The following is a 13,443-nucleotide window of genomic DNA, read 5'->3' as shown; positions in this document are numbered from 1 at the left end:
AGTTGCTACACAGTGGTGCTCACTGCTCGCTGTCTCTCAGGGCTGCTTCTGAGCAGCCATTGCCTGCCGACCAGCTGACCAGCCAGCCAGCCAATCAGATTATCCTTTGCAAAAACAAACAAACACCCCTCCCCCCCAAATAAACAGAAAACAAAAACCAACCATTCCTGATGAAAGAGATTGAAAGGGCTGGCCCTACAAATGTAGAATGGGAGATCGCCAGTGTCTTAGAAAGTCCTGGGAGCTTTCATTTTTTCCTTCCTCAGCTGTAGCTCCATGTTTGCCTCTTTCTCCTCTTGAATCGTTTCCTACTCCACTCTGTTTTTCTTGGAAGCAAAATCAGCAGCAGTGAACATGATGGCCGTTAAGTACGGCCATACCAGGTTCTGAGGAGATGGAGACACTCCCCCAAATTTTTCTGCCTGTCACTGGGTTTGTGCGTAGACCTTTCTTTAAAAAATGTATTTTTAAAATGTAATTACATTTTCCTTTTCCTTTCTTCCTTCCAACCCCTCATGTGATCTCCCCATCAATGCTCACTCATGGTCTCCTTTTCTTCAGTCGTTTACACACACACACACACACACACACACACACACACACACACACACACACACCAGTTCATTCTGTGTAATGTTATTTGTATGTATATGATCTCAGGACTGACCACCTGGTGCTGGATGACCACTTATGGGGTTATTCCCTCAGGAAGACTTTTTCTCCTGCTCTCAGCTGTCTCCAGTTGTCTGTAATTCATTTTCTAGGGTTGAGGCATCATGAGCCTCCCCCCGCACCCCGACTGTTGGTCTGACTATTGGTGTCATTGTTGTTAAGGTCTTGTTTAGTTTCCCTTTTTAATTGTATCCTAATTAAATGTTTAAAGTCCTAGCAGCAAGGATAATTGGGGACTTCCACTCTGTAGAAATTCGTCCACACTTGTCTGTTAGTTACCTTGCTTGTCTGGTTCCAGAAAGGACTTGTGTCTTCACAGAACACCTCCACTGCAAAAGCAAGCCAGTGGCTTTGACTGACTTCTCTATGCCGAGTACCACTGCACAAGGAAGCCCCCAAGGGTGCACGCACAGCTCTCCCAGTTCAGCATCTGCACTCCCAGTTCAGCTCCTTTATAAGGAGTGTTTCTAACCCCCTTTTGCTTCCTGTCTTCAAGCTCCTTGCTAACAGGACCCTTATTACCATTGCATAGAAGGAAGGAATGCTAACATGCCTTCTTAAAATCAGAGTCCAAATAACTTGGAACTGGGAGATGAGAGTGTTACTGAATGGCTTGGGACAGGGGATGGGGTGTTCATCATGAAGCCTGCACACCATGGTCAGCGCCATAGCCCAAGTGATCCAGCACACTTGACTTGGGATGCTTCCTCTCCCCTGGTGTGACAGTGGAGAAGCTAATGCGGCCTCCGAGCTGTCCACTGTCTACTACGCTGCTTAGGTCGAGGTTTCTAGGCTCCCTTCAGCACTCTACCAGTTCTTGCGGGGACTGAATGTAAGGGCATGTCATGTGACAGCCTGCAGTTGGTGTTGAGTTCCAGTTTTATATTTATCATCGAGGATGCAGGAAGAGCTTTTAAAACACCTATCTTGGCTACCTCACCAACTGTCTTTAAAAAGTAGCTACTGTTTTTTTCTCAAGTGGCATAATAGAAACTTCCCTTTTTAAACTATGTTCCTGTTTTGACCCTGTTTTTGAAATTACTTATTATCATAAGGAAATATTCACAGAGGCTTGGCATGTTGTTCTCTGGGTTCCTGGGTAACTGACTGGTGGTATTATGTTCACCAGCCTGTGAGGAACACTGCTCTTCTGGGGTCTCTCATTACAGAGAGTAATAAGACCACTTGGCAGGTTTTGGAACTACAGGTTGGGGTGGAAAAGGTTTCTTTTGAAGGTTCCTCTCTGGGGTACAGAGTGGTAAGTGCTGGCTATATGGAGTTGGCCATGGGGTAATTTGTAAGTGCTGGATCCTGAATGATGTGTCCTCTGATTTCAGTGACTCTTGGGCAGGACCAGCACAGCAGATCCAGTATCTTCATTCCCATGAACACTTGTTTATAGCACCTGGGGCCCTGCTGTGAGACTCTTGGTTTCTGGGGCTGGGGAGGGGACCAAAGCCAGACCTTCGTTCTGGGGATTGGAAGACCATGTGGGCATTAGTAACTTGGTCTAACTTCCACCAAATGCTGGTTAGCCTATCTTTATTTTGTTGAGCCATTTGTATACCTGTAGAGAGGAAATGAAACTCCCTTAGGCGGTCTCCTTTCTTCCTTCTTCCTCTTTCTCTGCCTGTTATTTTCATTGTCTTGCTTGGTAATAGGAAGACCCTTTCCCTACTTGTCTATCAGGAACGACTTCCCTGACCTGTAGTCTCTGGAGACCTTGCCATCGACAACCCATTAGCTTTCATCACCAGCATGGCAGTATCTTCCTGAACAGTATTAGCTATCGGCCAACTACCATTTCCCTTTTTTTTTGTCCTTAAAATGTTTTATTTTGATCCAGTTACAAGGATTCTCATCCTCCCTGAATAATAATGATCCCAAGTAACTTTGCCTCCAGGCAGGACCAATGTGTGGTCTTCAAAGGGAGGTTTTTGTTTTTTCTCTTTCTGCGTATGAGAGTAATTCAAATGTATATTAATTTTAAAATGTGCTTTATTTAATGTGTATTTATTTTGAGACAGGGTCTCAGTTTGTCAGTCCGGTCGGTCTTGAACTCACTCTGTTGCCCAGGCTGACCTCAGACTTAATAGTTCTCCTACTTAATTTCCTGATTAAAAATAAGCACGTGTCCTTGTGTTTGCCTGCCATTTCTTTTAAAGGTATCATTTTCTTTTCTGTACAGTACATTTACCCACATGTGTATATTTTGAATGTCATTACTCACACATAGATGATGAAAGGATCATGCTTTATTTAGTTGAGACAATCTTGGATGGAATGGCGCATGCCTTTTGTTCAGTGGGTTCATGTCTCTGTGCAGGATTTTGATCACACACCTCTGTATACACCTTATCTCATTTAGCCATTCTTGATTGTATACTGATCAAAAGGAAAATATCAGCATCTTGCTATCCTTTTATGACAGACTTCTAATCATTATGGGTTGAAAACTGTGCCCTCCCACTCTATTTCTTTACTAAGCTAGCAGTTAATCTGAATGAAAGGGGGATATGCCATTAAGGTACAGGATTGGGAATCCTAGGATGTACCCTTAGATGGTCCTGGTGCACAGCCTTTCCTAGCTCCAGGCATAGGTTTCTCTGCTTGTTGTCCGTTCGTAGGTGTATGTCTCTACCAGGATAACTGAGGTGAAGCTGGCAGGGAGGAAAGAAAGTCTATTTCTCAGTGAACCAGTAATGAAGGGTAGTAATGACCAGTGGACTGTTAGGGGAGGTAGTAATGACCAGTGGACTGTCAGGAGGGGTAGTAATGACCAATGGACAGAGGAGGGGTAGTAATGACCAGTGGACTGTTAGGAGGGGTAGTAATGACCTTGTCTTTTAAAATTATTAGTCTAAGCAGTTCATTATGTGAAGCTTTAATTATGTAGTTTATCTGTACTTTAATTTACTTATTTTCTCCTAGACTGGAAGAAAGACTGATGAAGAGAAGTAACGGCATGATTGAGGTAAATGGAGGTTTAATTCTTTTATGCTCTAGTGTCTATTTTCTGTCTTCAGAGAAATCTAAAGTAATGGCATGGCCAACTTGCGTATATAAAAGGTTGTACAGATTCAGCAGTACCATTCCACTTAAGTAAATGTAGTTGTGTATGTATATTGAACATGTACTTACTATTCTAAATGAAACATAACTATTACTTTTGTTTATCCCAGAATAATTTTCTTCCAAGCACTCAATGACATAAGTTACATCAGGATTTCCGATGTAAGAGTTGGGTTTCAGAGTGTTGACTGGACTTCTCACAGCATGGTAGAGCATCTTAGTTGTTTGCCATCTGGGCTTTTTGGACTTTTTGAATGGTGCAGACACTTGAAACTTGAGTCCAAACTGCAAATGTCCATTTGTGTAGTATCAGGACAGTTGCTAGCTTCATTCTTCATGGTAAGCATGGAGGACCTTCATTGGGAACAGTTTATATAATTGCCTTTGAGAGCTCAATATCTTCTCCCTCTTGTTTCCTTGTTCCTTCTATTTTTCAAGTAGTTGCATACATTGGTCTCTTAGGGTCACTGTGCTGTGATGAAACTCCATAACTAAAGCAACTTAGTGAGGTATGGGTTTATTCAGCTTCATCACTGTTCATAGTCTGTGGAAGTCAGGACAGGAACTCAAACAGGGCAGGATTCTGGAGGCAGGATCTGATGCTTAGATCACGGATAGGTAATGCTTACTTGTTTGTTCTCCAAGGCTTGCTCAGCCTGCTTTCTTATAGAACCCAGGACTGCCAGCCTAGAGATGGCCCCACCCACAATGAGCTGGGCCTCTCATCCATCAGTAATTAAGAACATGCTTTTCAGGCTTGCCTGGAGTCTGAGCTTACGAAGGCATTTTCTTATTTAAGGCTCCTTCCTCTGAGATCCTGTTAGCTTAGGTCAAGTTGATATCCAGGACAATTGGTTAATAGTTTTCCATGGCCCCTTTGACTAAGGTAGACTCTTTCAACCCTTTTGGTTTTATTTTCTGGTATTCATGTGTCTATCTAGTTCAAAACATAGAAAATGCTTTAAGTATCATTTTAGTGGTTTCTTAGAAAACATTAGATTTCTGTCCTGTTTCCTGTTGAAGATTTAGAGATGACCCTTGACTGTTAGGGTTGACTTTCCCTTCCTGTTTCTCTATGTCCACCCCTCGTCTCTTTTCCTTCTATTCTCCCACCACATTCTTCTATCCTTTCTTCTATGGGGGGTGGTGCAGTAGGCTTACGCTGGCCTCAAACCCAGAGTCCTACGACCTCAGCCTCTGGGATTATTAGATAGGTACCATTATGCCCAGATCTCCATTTGTCTTAATGCAATCATGATATAGATTGCACTTAAATACTAATGTTTGCCAAGTTATGACCATACATAGTTTTTTTTTATTATTATTATTAACTTGAGTATTTCTTATATACATTTCGAATGTTATTCCCTTTCCCGGTTTCCGTGCAAACATCCCCCTCCCCCCTCCCCTTCCTTATGGGTGTTCCCCTCCCAACCCTCCCCCCTTGCTGCCCTCTCCCCAACAGTCTAGTTCACTAGGGGTTCAGTCTTAGCAGGACCCAGGGCTTCCCCTTCCACTGGTGCTCTTACTAGGATATTCATTTGCAACCCTCTGAGGTCAGAGTCCAGGGTCAGTCCATGTATAGTCTTTGGGTAGTGGCTTAGTCCCTGGAAGCTCTGGTTGGTTGGCATTGCTGTACATATGGGGTTACGAGCTCCTTCAAGCTCTTCCAGTTCTTTCTCTGATTCCTTCAACAGGGGTCCCGTTCTCAGTTCAGTGGTTTCCTGCTGGCATACGCCTCTGTATTTGCTGTATTCTGGCTGTGTCTCTCATGAGCGATCTGCACTCACATTTTGATCATCCGTCTTGAGTTTCATTTGTTCTAGGCATCTAGGGTAACTCAAGCATTTGGGCTAATAGCCACTTATCAATGAGTACATACCATGTATGTCTTTCTGTGATTGGGTTAGCTCACTCAAGATGATATTTTCCAGTTCAACCATTTGCCTCTGAATTTCATAAAGTCATTGTTTTTTGATAGCTGAGTAATATTCCATTGTGTAGATGTACCACATTTTCTGTATCCATTCCTCTGTTGAAGGGCATCTGGGTTCTTTCCAGCTTCTGGCTATTATAAATAAGGCTGCGATGAACATAGTGGAGCACGTGTCTTTTTTTATATGTTGGGGCATCTTTTGGGTATATGCCCAGGAGAGGTATAGCTGGATCCTCAGGCAGTTCAATGTCCAATTTTCTGAGGAACCTCCAGACTGATTTCCAGAATGGTTGTAGCAGTCTGCAACCCCACCAACAATGGAGGAGTGTTCCCCTTTCTCCACATCCTCGCCAGCATTTGCTGTCACCTGAGTTTTTGATCTTAGCCATTCTCACTGGTGTGAGGTGAAATCTCAGGGTTGTTTTGATTTGCATTTCCCTTATGACTAACGATGTTGAACATTTCTTTAGGTGTTTCTCAGCCATTCGGCATTCCTCAGCTGTGAATTCTCTGTTTAGCTCTGAACCCCATTTTTTAATAGGGTTATTTGTCTCCTTGCTGTCTAACTTCTTCAGTTCTTTGTATATTTTGGATATAAGCCCTCTATCTGTTGTAGGATTGGTAAAAATCTTTTCCCAATCTGTTGATTGCTGTTTTGTCCTAACAACAATGTCCTTTGCCTTACAGAAGCTTTGCAGTTTTATGAGATCCCATTTGTCGATTCTTGATCTTAGAGCATAAGCCATTGGTGTTTTGTTCAGGAAATTTTTTTCCAGTGCCCATGTGTTCCAGATGCTTCCCTAGTTTTTCTTCTATTAGTTTGAGTGTGTCTGGTTTGATGTGGAGGTCCTTGATCCACTTGGACTTAAGCTTTGTACAGGGTGATAAGCATGGATCGATCTGCATTCTTCTACATGTTGACCTCCAGTTGAACCAGCACCATTTGCTGAAAATGCTATCTTTTTTCCATTGGATGGATTTGGCTCCTTTGTCAAAAATCAAGTGACCATAGGTGTGTGGGTTCATTTCTGGGTCTTCAATTCTATTCCATTGGTCTATCTGTCTGTCTCTGTACCAATACCATGCAGTTTTTATCACTATTGCTCTGTAATACTGCTTGAGTTCAGGGATAGTGATTCCCCCTGAAGTCCTTTTATTGTTGAGGATAGTTTTAGCTATCCTGGGTTTTTTGTTATTCCAGATGAATTTGCAAATTGTTCTGTCTAACTCTTTGAAGAATTGGATTGGTATTTTGATGGGGATTGCATTGAATCTGTAGATCGCTTTTGGTAAAATGGCCATTTTTACTATATTAATCCTGCCAATCCATGAGCATGGGAGATCTTTCCACCTTCTGAGGTCTTCTTCAATTTCTTTCTTCAGTGTCTTGAAGTTCTTATTGTACAGATCTTTTACTTGCTTGGTTAAAGTCACACGAGGTATTTTATATTATTTGGGCCATACATAGTTTTGACTGAGCTCTGTGGTGTTTGATGGAATGTTCCAGCCATTCTGAATTTCTGAAATTCTGGGCCAAGCACTCCCCTTCACTTTTCCTCTCTCCTTTTCCTCTCCTTCCCTCTTTCCCCTGTCTCCCTCTTTCTCTTCCTCACTCAGTCTGATGAGTCTCTGTGGCTCCCCCATTTCCTTCACTGCTGAGTCTGACCAGCACGCTCCTCAGTCTGCCCTTTTGTATTGCTTGGTGATTACACTTAATCTCCCCATTTCCCTTTTATTGCAATTAAAAAAATCAATCCCATAATTTACCTCTATTGATCATGTTTAGGATGAGGCAGGTACTGTTAATATACATCTTGTTTCATAAAAAAAGATCTGGAGACTTTTCATCTTGGTAAACTATAACTGACCTATGGAGTAACAGGCCTTTCTTCCCAGCCCCTTTGTCTTTAAGCCTTAGTAATGGAATCTGCTGAGTTTCTTTGAGACTGCTTGCTTTCTAGTAACCTGGCCTTCCGTGCATATAGTAGCACTAATAGCATCTTCTTTTTAAGGAACCAGTACTATTCCATTGATTATACAACCATGTTTTCCTTATCCATTTATTTGGTAGTAGACATAGAATATGGCGACTTCTTTTTTTTAATTTTGTAATTATATTTATGTATAGAAAACGTAGTGTGCATTTAACCCACTTTAGTGGCGAGTTCTTTAGCCTTTGCCTTTTCCAAGTTGGCAATGCGAGCCACAGACTTAGGACCCGGGTCGTTGCCTCCCCAGTGGTGATGGATCTCGTCATATCTGTCATTGTAATTGGTCCTAACAGCTTCCGCCAGCTTAGCCAGAGCACCCTTGTCTTCCGAGTTCACCTGTGTGAAGGCAACAGTGGTGCACGTCTTCCTGTGGACTGGGGCCCCAGCCTGGCCTTTCCCTTGATGATGCAGTAGGGCAGAATATGGTGACTTCTATCTGTGGCTATTGTTAAAATGGCCACAGTGAATATAGGTATGCAAATATATCTTCAAAATTTCGTTTTCAATCCTTTTAGATATAGCCTATAAATGGAATTACTAGACCATATGGTGGTTTCCTGTTTAATTTTTCTTAAGAATTGTCTGTATGTTCTTCATACCAGTTGTAACAGTTTGCAATCCTGAGTGTACAAGGGTTCAGGTTTCTTCACAGTCTTGTCTGGAGTGGGGATTTTTGTTTCTTTAAAGACACACCAATATAGTAATGGTTCTGTTTTATCTCAGGTGTGGGATATGGGGCAGCTTCAGATTGTCCACAGCAGCTGACTATGATTTGTCTCATGCTCTAACAGGGGCGTGGTTTTGACAGCTGTAGATAGTTTTCGTGAGTGTGCAACATATGGGATTCTTGGAACTTTTCAAAGGACATGTAAATGCTAGTGACCTGATAGAAGGGGCTGGCTGCTGGTTGGCCAGTTGGTGATTGGATGCTACTGGTTGTGGTTTGTTACAATTTGCCAATTAGGCAGATGCAAAGAGATGAAAAGAAGAAATCAGATATCCTCATGTTGAAGATCAACGTTGCCCCAAGGAACTCAATGCCCACAATCAGCAGGAAGTAGTCTAACATCATTGCTTTCCCCTTTCCCCACTAGCCTTCTTGCTCTCCTCCCTTGTGTTATGGAGTTGATAGGGAAGAAGAAGAGGGTGGAGAACAGTGGAAGTCAAAGGAACCTATGAAACAACAAAAAAGTTAGGTGACACTTGTCACCACTTGTTATTGTCTGGTTTTGTCGATGGCCATTCTTAGTTGTGGGAGGCCGTATCTGCCTGTGCTTTTGACCTGCTTCTCCCGACGCTTACTGATGTTGAACATCCATTCACGTGCAGTTGGCCATTTGCTTATCACCCAGGGAGATGTCTGTGCAAGTGCGTTGTGCACTTTGAATTTTCGGTTTTTTGGGTTTTTTGGTATTGCATGCTAAGAGACAGCATGTGGCTGTCCATTCCTTTCAGATGTATGGTTTGCAGATGCAGTCGTCTTTCACTCTACTGATTGGTCCCTCACCATGTAACCCTGGTTTGCTGAGCTTTTGTTGCCTGGGCTCTCCGGGTCATATTCAAGAACTCCATTGGCAAATTGCTTGCCATGAAGTCTGTGCTTGCGTTCTCCTCTAGGAATTTTAATTTCAAATCTTTTTGTCTACAGTTCAAATCTACTTTGACTTAAGTTTTGTAAATGGTAGAAGGTAAGAATTCAGACATTCTTTTTGTAGATTTTTAGGCTAGCTGCTATTTTGGGGTTCTGTCCTCAGTCCTGAGGGAACCCTTGATGGCTGTACCTTGGCTCCTCAGTCTCGATTGTCATTCTGCCCTACAGCATGCACAGCACAATGCCCCTGGTGTCCCTCATCTTCTGTGGCATGACTTCTGGGGATCCTGACTTTATGGACTGACATTATTCTATGCACTAGCATTTTAATGGAGACGTGGAGGGAAGGGGTCAGCTGTGAGGCCATCTACAATCTCAAAGTGTGGCTTTTAAAAGTCATATTTGAAAGTCTTAAAAGAGCTGCACCAGAAATAGCTCTCAAGTCCATTTCTTTTCTGTTTAGTTTGTTTACTTACTTTGTAATCTATCTTGTGGTGCTAGGAACTGAGCCCCAGGACCTTAGGCCTGCGGAGCAAGTGCTTGGCCCTGCCTGCAGCTCCGTCTCCCAGCCTCTTTGCTTTTTACCGGTAACCTTGACAGGTGACTGGTGCATTAGTACCCTGAGCAAACACTAGCAAATTTACTCTCCAAATAATATTTCAATATCAAGGTGAACGAGACTTTTGTCATATGAAGCACGGTGAGGCATGGTGGAAATTTGAATGTATTATTTCCTTTTTGTTGAGATAAATCAAGTGGGGCTTTGGATTTATAGGTTTTGTTGCTTTTATTAAGAGGTGGTGTGGGTTCATATAATGTAAATACACATCTCTGCATTATTACCACAAAGCTTGAACTGAGTACGTTTACAGTGGAAAGGGGTCAGGTCTCAGAGTTATTTGAGACGGCTGCTTTTTTGTGAGTGTTTTTAGTTATTGCGGGTTGAACATGGTTTCTCTTTTCTTTTTTTCCTTTCTTTCTTTGTATTGTCTTTGCTGCCCTGAAACTTGCTATGTACACAAGCTGACTGTGAACTTACAGAAATCTGCCTGCCTCTTTCCCACAAGCACTGGGAGGAAAGGTGTGCTCCACCATGTTGGGCTGAGCATGATCTTGTAAAAGATGATACAACTATTCAGAGCGGAGCGTCTTCGTCCTTTGAGCTGTGTTTCACAGCACGTGTGGGTGTGATTCAGTCAAGCGCATACCTAGCATCTGGGAAGCTCTAGGTTCCATCTCCGGCACCACAAGGGGAGGGGAGAGTGAAGCCTGCTGGTGTGTTCAGTAGACTGGTCATTTCTCATAGGCTTCAGGAATGGCTTCTTGATAATTTGAGATTGAGGCTTTAGAATGGCCTTGAGTTTCACCATAGTCTTTAGGTGAACCTCAAAAGAATGGCCTTATAGATTATGAAATGGGAGGAAACAGGAAAGAAAGAAGCTAGTGTTTCCATTACTATACTATACTGTACCGAGTTCTGTACGATAGCTGTGGCTGTGCCGACCATGACTGAGGCAGCTTATAAAAAAGCATTTGACTGGGGGCTTGCCCACAGTTTGTGGGAGCACATGTAGGCAGGGCAGCCATGACCGCTGAAGCAGTAGCTGAGAGCTTACTCTTTTTCTTCAGGTTGGAAGCAGAGATAGAGAGGCTGGGCCTGGTGTGGGCTTTGGAAACCTCAAGTACACCCCTGTGACACAGCTCCAAGAGGCCACACCTCCTAATCCTTCTTAAAGCAGTTCCTCCAGCTAGGAGCCTCTGAGAGCCACTCTCATTTAAACTACCACAAGGGCTCAGGATTTAGTTTTTAAGTAAGAAAAAAATGAATTATATGTGTTTTATGATAATAAAATGAAGGAAGTACCAAATCAAAAAGCTGAGAGGTAAGAAATGACGTGTTGGGGGAGGGGCTGTTGCAGCAGTTTTTCAAGTTGTTCACTGTCATGTTGAGCCTTCCTCCCGTAAGGTTAGGGTTAGCTTTGGGACCCCATGATGTTGTTTCAAAGTCAATCTTAAACTGTTCCCCTGGTCTGAGATCACCTTTGAGTTCACAGGAGTGTACCATACATACTGTCTGGCTTGGGAACTTCATAGCTGACAAGACTCTGGCAGAGAAACCACACAGAAGGATCACTGTAAAAGAGCCAATTGCTGAAGTGAAACCGTAGCTGTCAGAGGTAACGAGGGAGAGCATGGCCTGAGCCTGCCCTGCCTACCTGGGTGTCCTGAATCTGGAGCAGTGCTCTGTGGGCGTGGAGCCAGCACTTCCAAGGGGCCAGGCTGTTCTCTGTCCTGGAATCTCACTCCTTAGCTCTGACTCACAGTAGTTCTTCCGGTTGCCCGAGGGGACAAAAAAAAGCAGCTGTGATAAGCTTGACCCTGGAGGGGACAAAAAAAAAAAAAAAAAAAAGCAGCTGTGATAAGCTTGACCCTGGCCAGGTGCTCTTGACTGGGAATTTCTGGCTGGATACCTCACTGGTGACTAATCTTGGGACAGAGCAGATCATGTTGAACCTTGGCCAGTGTGTGCCCTCCAAATACGTTTCCATTGGCTTTTGTACTTACCATGATCATCGCTGAGGCTGTCTGGGACCTGGTGGCAGGTGTGTGACCTGGGCTGTACTCCCTTGTCTGGAAATGGTCCAGTGTGTTACCTCCTTCTTTTGAGATTGAATTTTAAAGCATCTGTTTAATTCTTGCGGAATTATACTTTAAAAATATGTGCTACTCCTATTTCAAACGGTCTTACTTTGTATCATATTAGGATTACGTATTAATACTTTCAACTTTCCCTATTGTCGTCCTTTTGCTGAGATTATTGTTATGAGACCTTATTTTATTCAAAATAGGTTCTATTTCTGGTGCAGGCTCTGCTGTGGTGTCTGGTGTCCTTTTACTCTCATTCTGTCCTTTTCAGTTTAAACCTAGTAAGCTGATAGCAGACAAGAAGTGATGAGATATTTTTTTAGAAATCTTAAGAAGTTCACAAACTTATTTCAGCACTTGAATCCCTTTTAATAGAGGTTGCCTGGGACAGAGGCTTTAGCAAGGTCCTGGGGTCAAACCCCAACACTGTAGATATAACCAAGTGGGAACAAACCACAAGCCATCCACCCAAACGCCATGCAGGGGCTCAGTGATTGTTGACTCTCAGGGAGTTGTCCTAGAGCAGTCAGACTTGGACCTTAGGAACTTGACATCCATTCTTTGTTGTTGTATTTGTCTTGAAATTAGGGGATTCATGGTTTTAAAAGGCCGTGTGCTTAGACATTAAGAATGTTAAGGAGGGCTGGAGAGAGGGCTCAGTGGTTAAGAGCATCAACTGTTCTTCCTGAGGTCCTGAGTTCAAATCCCAGCAACCATATGGTGGCTCTCACAACCATCTGTAATGAGATCTGAAGCCCTCTTCTGGTGTGTCTGAAGACAGTTACAGTGTATTCATATATGATAAATAAATCTTTTTTAAAAAAAAAGGAATGTTAAGGAGTTAGCAGTAGATATCTATTTGGACAAATATTTTAACCATTTTTTCCCTTCTATCCCCAGTACTGGGAATTGAACCCAGGTCCCTCCTTCATGCCGGTCAAGTACCCCACCTCCAAGCCACTTCGTCGGTCTCAGTGATAAATATTTAAATTCTTTACTAAAATCCTGGAATTAGGGGTGGCAACTCAATGAAAGGGACCAACCTTTCAAAGACTTGAAGCGATGATGAACCTTGCCTGAGAGCGTGTGATAGAGGATGAAGGAGTCCATATTGATGTTAGGTTTGTCTGATTTCACAGACTGGTTAACTCTGCTCGCTGGCTGCACACAGTAATGACTGAGAGGCAGCCGTCCTTGAGAATTTCCTTGCATTTCACACCCACCTAAGGGCATTCTGAAGCTATGGTGACAGCATTCCCCTTGGAGAAGTGTAGACTTCTTTCCTTCCGGCCCTGCTGCTTCCTTACGGGAGACATCTGTGGTTGAGGCTGGAAGGTGTGTCTGCTTGTGAGCTGTGTCCTCAGTGTAGACTTCTTTGGATGGCAGCAGCAGTTGGGCCGGCTTGCTTTTGTGCTTGCACCGCATAGCAGGTTGGGACTAGAATTTGCCCACACCTCCCACAGAGGAGGACGGTTCTGGCATCCTCAGACACATTTCAGAATTTTAGCTCCTATACCTGCCTTTACCCACGTGAA

The 13,443-nt window shown here is 43.2% G+C and overlaps 1 protein-coding gene across 3 annotated transcripts in view; it reads left to right on the top strand.

Annotated features, from left to right (window-relative positions):
• Sgms1 (sphingomyelin synthase 1) overlaps positions 1-13,443 on the top strand; it is a 265,773-nt gene that overhangs the window by 137,793 nt on the left and 114,537 nt on the right. For 2 of the 3 annotated variants that reach the window (XM_032891803.1, XM_032891804.1), the window contains exon 4: positions 3,604-3,646. The exons of the other annotated variant lie outside the window; for it this stretch is intronic. The gene's annotated coding sequence lies outside the window, so the exon portion shown is untranslated. The remainder of the gene's footprint in view (positions 1-3,603; positions 3,647-13,443) is intronic. 3 annotated transcript variants of the gene reach the window in all.

The sequence above is a fragment of the Rattus rattus genome, chromosome 2 (assembly GCF_011064425.1).
Source record: "Rattus rattus isolate New Zealand chromosome 2, Rrattus_CSIRO_v1, whole genome shotgun sequence".
NCBI lineage: Eukaryota > Metazoa > Chordata > Mammalia > Rodentia > Muridae > Rattus > Rattus rattus.
The sequence above is the reverse complement of the archived record's forward strand: the minus strand, read 5'-3'. Positions and strand labels throughout refer to the sequence as shown.